Source organism: Panicum virgatum, chromosome 7K (genome assembly GCF_016808335.1).
Source record: "Panicum virgatum strain AP13 chromosome 7K, P.virgatum_v5, whole genome shotgun sequence".
Lineage (NCBI taxonomy): Eukaryota > Viridiplantae > Streptophyta > Magnoliopsida > Poales > Poaceae > Panicum > Panicum virgatum.
Window position 1 is genome coordinate 1,775,920 of NC_053142.1, and position 8,747 is coordinate 1,784,666.

Below are 8,747 nucleotides of genomic sequence, written 5' to 3' on the forward strand. Positions count from 1 at the left end.
GTATGAGGGCTAATCTTGGTGAGAAATGTTTCAATTGTCATGGATCCTTATAGTACAGAATAGATCAGCAGTTTGCTTTGCCTCCTTATAGTGAATAGATCAGCAGTTTGCTTTGCCTTGTTCCATCCAAGACCGGTGGCACTGTTCTTCAACTCCATAAATCAAGTATATTCCTTTTTCATATGGTCCAATTTGTTCTTCAATTGTTTCTTTGTTTGCTTCAGCCCTGTTTTTTCTTCGTACTTAGATCTCAGATTTTTCCATCCATTCCTAGTGAACATTCCTGAAGGCCTATTCCCATCTTCTATCTCTCTTTTACAGCTTTTACAGATATCAATGAAATGCCTCACATTGGCATCACACCAATCAGCCTTATCACCCATTCTTCAATCAAGCACAAACAAATATTTTATGCAATTTAGTACAGGTCAGTCCCCAAGCAAGCAATGCAATTCAAAGAACAACAGCAATAAGCTAGAAAATATGTTGAGGACAAATATATATTATTGATAGTTAATTCATGCCACATTTCTGAACATAATTTTTTTCTATTCACAGATCGAACAAGTACCTCACAAATCGAATGATTGCTACACAAATCGAACAATTGCAACTCAAATCCAATCAATTTTGGTCACTACGAGAAGGGAGGAATCGATTTGGAGCACTTACAGATCCTTTGGGGGAGGGACGTCGAGGGAGAAGGTGTAACACCCGGTTTATAAAAGAACATAAACCGAGCAATCATATACGTGCCAGGATCAAGTCACACGTATATACAACAGAATGAACAGTATATCATAGCACATATCACGTAAAAAGACATAATAAAGCGAATACGAATGTTATTTATTACAAAAATGACATAAATGTCTGATACAGCGGAAGCGAAGTACAAAATACGGTAAAAGCTCTCCAAAAGCTGAAGCAGGGCGCCACAGGGACGTCGACTGGGAGACGAAGCACCTAGAAGTCCTCGTAGTCCTGGTAGCGCTGGACGAACTCCCTCGTGTCGGCAGGAACTGAGCAGCAGTAGCGTAGCCAAGAGGAAAAAGTAGAGAAGAGGCAAGAGTGAGTACGCAACTTGTACTCAACAAGTATAACACAAACTATGAGGCTCTAGGCTGGCTGACTCAACTGCATTAGCTTTTAAGTGTTGGCAAAATTTTATTAAAGCTATTTACTACGAGTTGATGAATTACCATTAACCCAGTTACATAGTAATTAATCAGAATTAATTATACTACTACTGAGATCCAAACCAAGACCAAGCCACCAAGGAAAACCCCGAGAAGCACCTCCCTCGTCGGAAGGAGATAACTTCACTAATCAAAAGGAGGATCTGGGCCGCTCATAACCGTGAGCACGGCTAGTATACCAGTTTTACGCTCTGCAGAGGTTGCACATCTTTACCCACAAGTCGTGAGCTACGCCAGTTGTTCATCACACTTCCTTAGGTGAGATGACTAGCGACTCACTACGAGGCCTTTAAAAAGAATCTCGTTGGTAAGGCGTAACCACTAAGAGTTAGGTCGGCGACGATGGGGCCCACCTCCGGGGGTACAAGCACAGGAGCGCAATCCAAGCACAGACCAAGCCGGAGGAGCAGGGACCATTGAAGCTTACTACTCTTGCCCCGCAGGTAAGTTACTCCAAACCAAAAAGATCTAGTTATTACGCCAAGTCTATCCCATTCTAGCCTTGTGGTAGCGCTGTTGTCCCAGGTTGTCGCTCTATGAACCGGTCCTTATGGAGAGTGGCCAACCAGGCAGTAAGCACCGTGCTGGCCCCCTAAACCATGTTTCTAAAAAAAACATCTTTTAACGAGAAGTGAGCCACTCAAGTCACACAGAGTGCCACTCTCAGAATTAAGTTCAAGTAAACCATTAATCAAATTAATTAAAAAGGACCAGAGTGTGTTATAGCGCAGCAACCTAGCACAACTAACCAAAATGCAACCCAAAGGTATATATAAAGGATATAAAGTGGCTAGGAATGTCCTTATAGGCATACAGTATTAAAATGCAGTATGAAATTGTATTTAAAAGTGATGGGTTGTTCATGTTATACTTGCCTTCCTCGTACTGCTCCTGCTGCTGCTCAAAGTGCTCGGAAGAAGGCTGCTCCTGGTACTGGTACTGGGGCTCCTCAGATGGATCAACGTCTACTCACGAACACATGGCCAAAACAATGCACGGAAATGAGCATACAAACAAACATTAACAAAAACTAAGAAACAGTACATCAATACATAAAAACAGCACACTAAACTACTCTAAAACTATTCTACGCGTTACAACGATCGCGTGGATATAAAGAACGCTAAAAACGGAGCTAAAACGCATAAACTAGGCCAAAAACAAGGTTCAGGGGCTTATTTGTAAGAAAAACAGGATTCCAGGGGCTTTTCTGCTAAAACCGAGGGCTAGAATGTAAATAAACATTAGATCTGAGGGCTGACGTGCAAAAACACAAGGCCTGGACTGCGGGTGCTAATTTGGGAAAGCTCAGGGGCTTAAGTGCTAAAAACCGGACCTAAATCTAATTGTTTTTGAACTACCAGGGACGGCGGGTTTATTAAAGAAAACTCCAGGGTCTCTTATGCAAAAGAGCCTGGCTGAAGCGGTATGTTCGCATATGGACCGCCGGATCTAGATCCAACGATCCGGACCTATCCCGATCTGGATCTAATCTCACGCGTCGAATTCGGATCGGGCGGTTCAGGGCAAAGGAGCGCTGGGCGGCGGCGCTCAGCCGCCGGAGCAGAGCTCCGCGGCGGCGAGCTCGCCGGAGCCGGCCGTTCTGGCGCTCCAGTGGGCCATTTGGGTTGCGGTCTGGTGCAAAAGGATGAGCGTGACACGCGTAAATCACTGGAGCACGAAGGGTGGCGGTGCTGTGCTCTGGCGGGGCTCGCCACGGCGAGGAGCGGGACTGCGCGGCGGCGCAAGAGCGGGCCTACGGCGGACGGACGCCTAGGGCGCGCTAAGGGCGGAAAAACCTACGCAAAGGGAGCAGGGGGCCCGGGTGGTGCTCACCGTGGGCCTGGATCGGGCGAGGGAGCGGCGTAGGGTGGCCGGCGACGGGGACCGGCGGTGGAGGCGGGCGGCGTTCGTTGGCGTGGTCGATGCGGCGGTGTCCCAGCCCTCCGGACTCCACGGGGATCCTCGGGGTCGCTCTGCGAAGCCGGTGAAGGGTCAGAGAGGTCCAGAAGTCACCGGAGATGATGAATTGGGGCGGCGCAGGGGATCACCGGCTTGGAGGTCGCGGCGGCGCTCGCTCCGAGCAGAGGCAAGGTGGCAGCTAGGGTGATGCGGCGCGCTGGTGGATGGAGGGAAAGGAGGAGGGCCCGGGGTTGACTTATAGGGCGGCGGGGAAGAGTCTGGGCGTGCGCGCCCGTGACTGCCGCGGCGAAATCCCCGGAGGGGATCGCGGCGGTGCGTTGCGCGACGGGGCAGAGGAGGGGGATGACGGGGTGGGTCCACCGGTCAGCGGGCGAGGAGCGCGCGATGCGGGCCGGGCGCTGGCGAGCGGGTGACGCGGGCGGAGGCAGGCCGCAGCGTGGGCCGGGTGGCGCGTGCTGCGGAGCGGCGCTGAGCGCGGGGAGGAGCTGGGAGCGGGCTGGGCCGAAACGGGAGAAGAAGGAGAGGAACGGGCCGCGCTGGGCCGGGCCTGGGTTGCTGTTGGGCTGAGTTTCTAGATTTGGGTTTGGGTCTTATTCTTTTCTATTTCTCCTTTTCTATTTCTAAACCAAACAAAGTTTGAATTCAAAGTTGAATTTGAATTCAAACCACACTCAAATAAAGTTATGCACCAGCATGAATGCAACAAAAATTTAAACTTATGATAAATTTTAATTAATTAAGGAACAAAAATTAGATTAAATGCCAACTAAACACAATAAACCTTAGAAAATTTAACTAAAGCCAATTAATTTATTAGTAAATTCTGAAATTTAAAATTAGGGTGTTACAGAAGGTGTGCAGGGGCTCTGAGGGCGGCACTCGGTCAAGGGGGCGGCGTCGAGGGGGCGCAGGGCAGCCGCGTCCAGGTGAGGGGACAAGCGCCTATGAGGAGAAGGGAGGAGGAGCCGCCGGCCCGGGGCACCGCCGGCTAGGGGCGCCGCCGCGAACCCTAGCTAGGGCCTGGGGTGAGCGGACTCATGAGCGGATGGGGGAGGCGTCACGAACAAAGTGAGGAGGCGACGGGACAAAAACAAAATGAACCGGTATCACTATTGGATGTCATGGCGGGTAATTTCGTGGAAGTGTTGCCCACCACAGCCAAAAAAGCAAGGGTGGAGTGGCTGTGGGAATTGTACTACGAAAAAGCAACTTTTCTAGAAACTCAAGTGGAAGGGGTTAACCCTTTGGTTGGCTTTTGGCTTTTGTTGGAAGCCAAAGCACTTTCAAAAGCCAAACCAAACAGACCCTTAGGGTGGCTTGAGCTCATCGTAAGGGCTGCAGAGAGCGAGATCAAAGCCAGCTATCAAAACTCAAGTTGAAGAAGCTAGGGGTTATCGTTTTGCGGGGAGGTGGCGGTTATTTTGGATGGAGTTTTTGGGGTGTGGAGTGTTCCTTTCATTGGTGGGAGACTGGGAGTAGGTGGGCTCGACGTGCGGTCCAAGAAATGGGTGTGGGGAAGTGGCTATAAGGTGATAGATATGGAAGCCATCGCCAGAAGAATATACTAGGTGGGCTGTGATCAGCCCAACAATTGAACTGTTTAGCAATGATGATGTCATCCATGTTGTAAGGATCACCGGGGTGTCCGACGCTAGAGGGCTCAAACAAAACCGGGGTGAATAGGGTCGCTAATCGCTTTTTAACCTAGGGCTCAAACTACTTGCATAAGATAAATCTAACACGTCCTATACATGCTAGTTATGACTAAGGTTTATCTTTACTACTCTCTACTTACCCCTAAAAGACTTGCAACCTAGCCAATCCTAATCAAACCAACTAGGAAAGTAAAGGTACGCAAGATAGAGTAAATGCGGAAACGTAATACGGTAAGTAAAGAGGTAAGTGCAAGAGGGATGCAAACTCCCGAGTAGACACGGTCATGTAACGTGGTTTGGCACAAACGCCTACGTCCACGGGACACCGAGGCTCTTCCGATCACTGTCTTGCACTACGCCACCAAGGCGATGCCGGCAAGCAAAGGCAAGTGCGCACAAGACACCGAGTCTAGTGCACCGCCACCGTATCTCTCGGTCACCCGGTCGAAATCCACTACGGAGCTTCTCCACCAAGGAGGGGGTCTCCTCTTCCCCCGCACAAAGTGTCATTGCCACTCCACACCAAGTCGGAGGGTCACACGACGGATCACAAGGATTGCTTGCCGCAGCAAGACTTCTCTCAAGGGAGCTCTCGCAAGAACTAATCCCTATTACAAGCACTAAGCACTATCACAAGTGTGCTTAAGCCTATATGATGTACAATGAAGCTCTAAGGTGGTTGGAGATGATCTTTGGCTCTTGTATACTTCCTTGGTCTCCAACACTCTCAAATGAGCCGTGGGGTGGCATATATATAGCCCACACATCCCAAACTAGCCGTTGGAAAAAGGCTGACAAAAAGCGCTATCACCGGTTAACCGATGCTCCCGTTTTTGTCATCACCGGTTTAACCGGTGAGTGTATTTTCTAACTAGCCGTTATGCTTCAACGGCTACCTCAATCGACCGACGTAATCAACCGATGCAGTGTCGGTTTTGACTTGGTTTCTTCACGGTCTCTTCAATCTTCGAATCCTTTGGACCGAAGAGGTTTCAGGGCGCTGCCCGGAGACCCCGTAAGGGCGGCCCTTCGGGCCTAGCTACGCCTATCTTCTCTTTGTCATCACTTGAACCTAAAAGACTGAGAATGGTCATCTTAACAATCATATTAGTCCAAGTGTTGTGTGTGTCATCAATCGCCAAAACATTATATTTGAAATATGGCATGAGAGGCCATTTTCGCTACACATGTGCATGCAAATTTGAAGTTAAAAAAAGCAACAAACCAATTATCCAAATTAAATTGGGTATCATTATCTTTTTTATGATAAGATCTTTAAAACAAGACCACACGTGCCTCTTTGCGGATAGTTTTTCAAAATATTTTATTTTACACTAAATAATTAATTTCGGATCCTAGGAACAAATAATTTAACAAGACGAACAAATAATTATTTTGATGAACAAAAAATTAAACATAACTAACAAATAATAATGTAGAATGAACAAAATATTAAAACATCACGAACAAATGGGTCAACATCACGGAACAATTTAATCTACAAAGTGAACAAATAGATCAATGCCATGGAACATTTCACTGTATATAGGCTTTAGAATGAAAAGGAGGTAAAGAAGAAAATAAATAAATAAATAATACAAAGCAGTACAAGGAAAAATGAAAACAAAATTAGAAAAGACTAGAAAAATGCAATATGAAGCAGCGTGAGTCAATGTTCACATGTAGTAGTAGGATCAGTCAATAAAAAATGTAATTCGGAATAATCAACATAGAAAACTACAGTGTGGAGCAACAAAAGTTGAACTGGGCCCAAATTATTCTCGTTGGCCCGCAAACAGCCTTCAGACGATGGTTCCAGAAAATGTAGTGTGATGCATAGTTATTATGGGGTGTGGCGGGGCGTAGAACTGAAAAACTCATCCCTGAGTGCTCAGTGAGCGAGGGAGGTGGTAAGAGGGGGGGCATGGGGGACATGCTAGCCGTGAAAAGGGGATGGGCTGGCGGGGCGAGGGGGAAGAAAGAGAGGAAAAGTGAGGAGGTTGGGCTAGGCCCAAAGATTGAAAAAAGAAGAAGAAAAGAGGTTTAGAAGAGGACTAAACAAAACAAAGGAAAACACAAATAAATAAAAACAATGCAACAACATGGATGCACAAGACCAGTAATGCCTCTATTTATTCTCATTTATTTAGTCATTTATTTTAAATTCGAACAAATACTCTAAATTCAAAAGAAGCCAAAATAAAGATGCAAGTGATCGGATGCTCGTAGCCTAAGAGAGGGAGGGGTGAATTAAGCAATCTCAAACCTTAACCTAAGGCTCCAACTATTTTGTAATAAACTTGAACTAAAACATGCTATCTAGATGTTCAACTACGGTTTTTCTAGTGTGAAACCCTCGTCCCAAAAAGAGTTTTGCAACCTATAGCCAATTCTAGGAAGATACTACTCTAAGAATATGAAGGCACACAAGTTGCAATATGAAATGCAGAAGCTTAAATAGGGATGAGAGGAATCAAACTCTTGACGCGAGATTTATCCCGTGGTTCGATTAGGCACAAAGCCACTTCTACTCTACGTTGTTGAAGCACTCACTAATAGTATCACTTCCTGGTAATCAAGTCTCTTTTGGAACTCTTCTTGACTTCGCCACCAAGGCTATGTCAAGTTACCACGGTCACCTTGATCCTGTTTTCCACTAAGGAGCTTCTCCACAAAGGACGGGGTCTCCACGCCCCCGCACAAAGTTGTCGACACCGCTCCGCACCAAGCCGGAGGGTCGAAGACGTGTTGGCGAGCCACCAAGACTTCAAGGATGGCCGGCACACCGAGATACACATTTGTTCAGTCAAGAACCAGCTCACAAGATGCAACAACTTGCTCTCACACTCTCTTAGAGCTAATCCTTGCACAAACACTCACAAAGCTTGTGCTAAACCTAAGAATTTGATCACTAAGCACTTTGGTTGGCTTGGAGATGTTCTTCAATGTGTATGGGGTCTCTCTCAACTCCAGCAACCTTCAAATGACCGGAGCATGGCATATATATATATATAGGCGACCAAGTCCATAAAGCTGTTGCTAGCCATTATGCCTTTTTCTACATAGTCATCGGTTAAACTGGTGGGCACCGTCGGTTTAACTGGCCACACACAACCTGAAATTAGCTGTTGAATCCTCTGTCATGCTCTGCTGCTGACGTATCGATCGTCGGTTTAACCGACACATTGTTCCGATGGGCGTCGGTTCAACCGATTCTGAATAACTTCTCCTCTACGCCCTTGCATGCTCTCTGGACAATGATCTAACCAATGCATCGGCGCATCCAAGTAACCCATCAATTTAACCGGTTTTGAAGACTTTGCTCTGGTCTCTTGACATGCTCTCTGAGTAATGCCAAGTCAATGCACCGATGCTTGTTTCTTGACCGTAGGTTTAACTGGTGCTTTTTGGTTTTCTTCAGCTGGTCTTCACATGCACTTTCCTATGCACCGATGCCTATGCATCAGTTTATCCGATGACCATTAGTTAGACCGATGGCATGACGTCGGTTTAACCGGTGCAGCTAATTCTGCTGACACTTGTCCAATGCGTCAGAATGATCAATTGGATACCCCAAATATATTCTATCTCTAGTTTTTCACTATGACTTGGCCTCTACGGCGAATTGGACACATCTCGACGGCGAATTGGACACATCAAATTAGATCCATGGAACCTAGAAATCCTACAATTGTGATCTCACAAACTTGCTAGTCCTATTAATTATGTTGTCACACAATCATCAAAATCACAAACAATGGCTTAATGGGGCCATGTTCCTTACAAAAATTTAACATAAGCAAAGAAAATCTAACAAATTTTATTATTATTTAAACTAAGCAAAATTAGGGCGTTACATACCCCCATAAAAGGAATTTCGTCCTCGAGATTTCAATGGGTTAGCAAAGAGGAAATTTTGCATGTAACTCATTCCCTCGTTTCTATGTGGCCTCATCCTCTGCATAGTGAC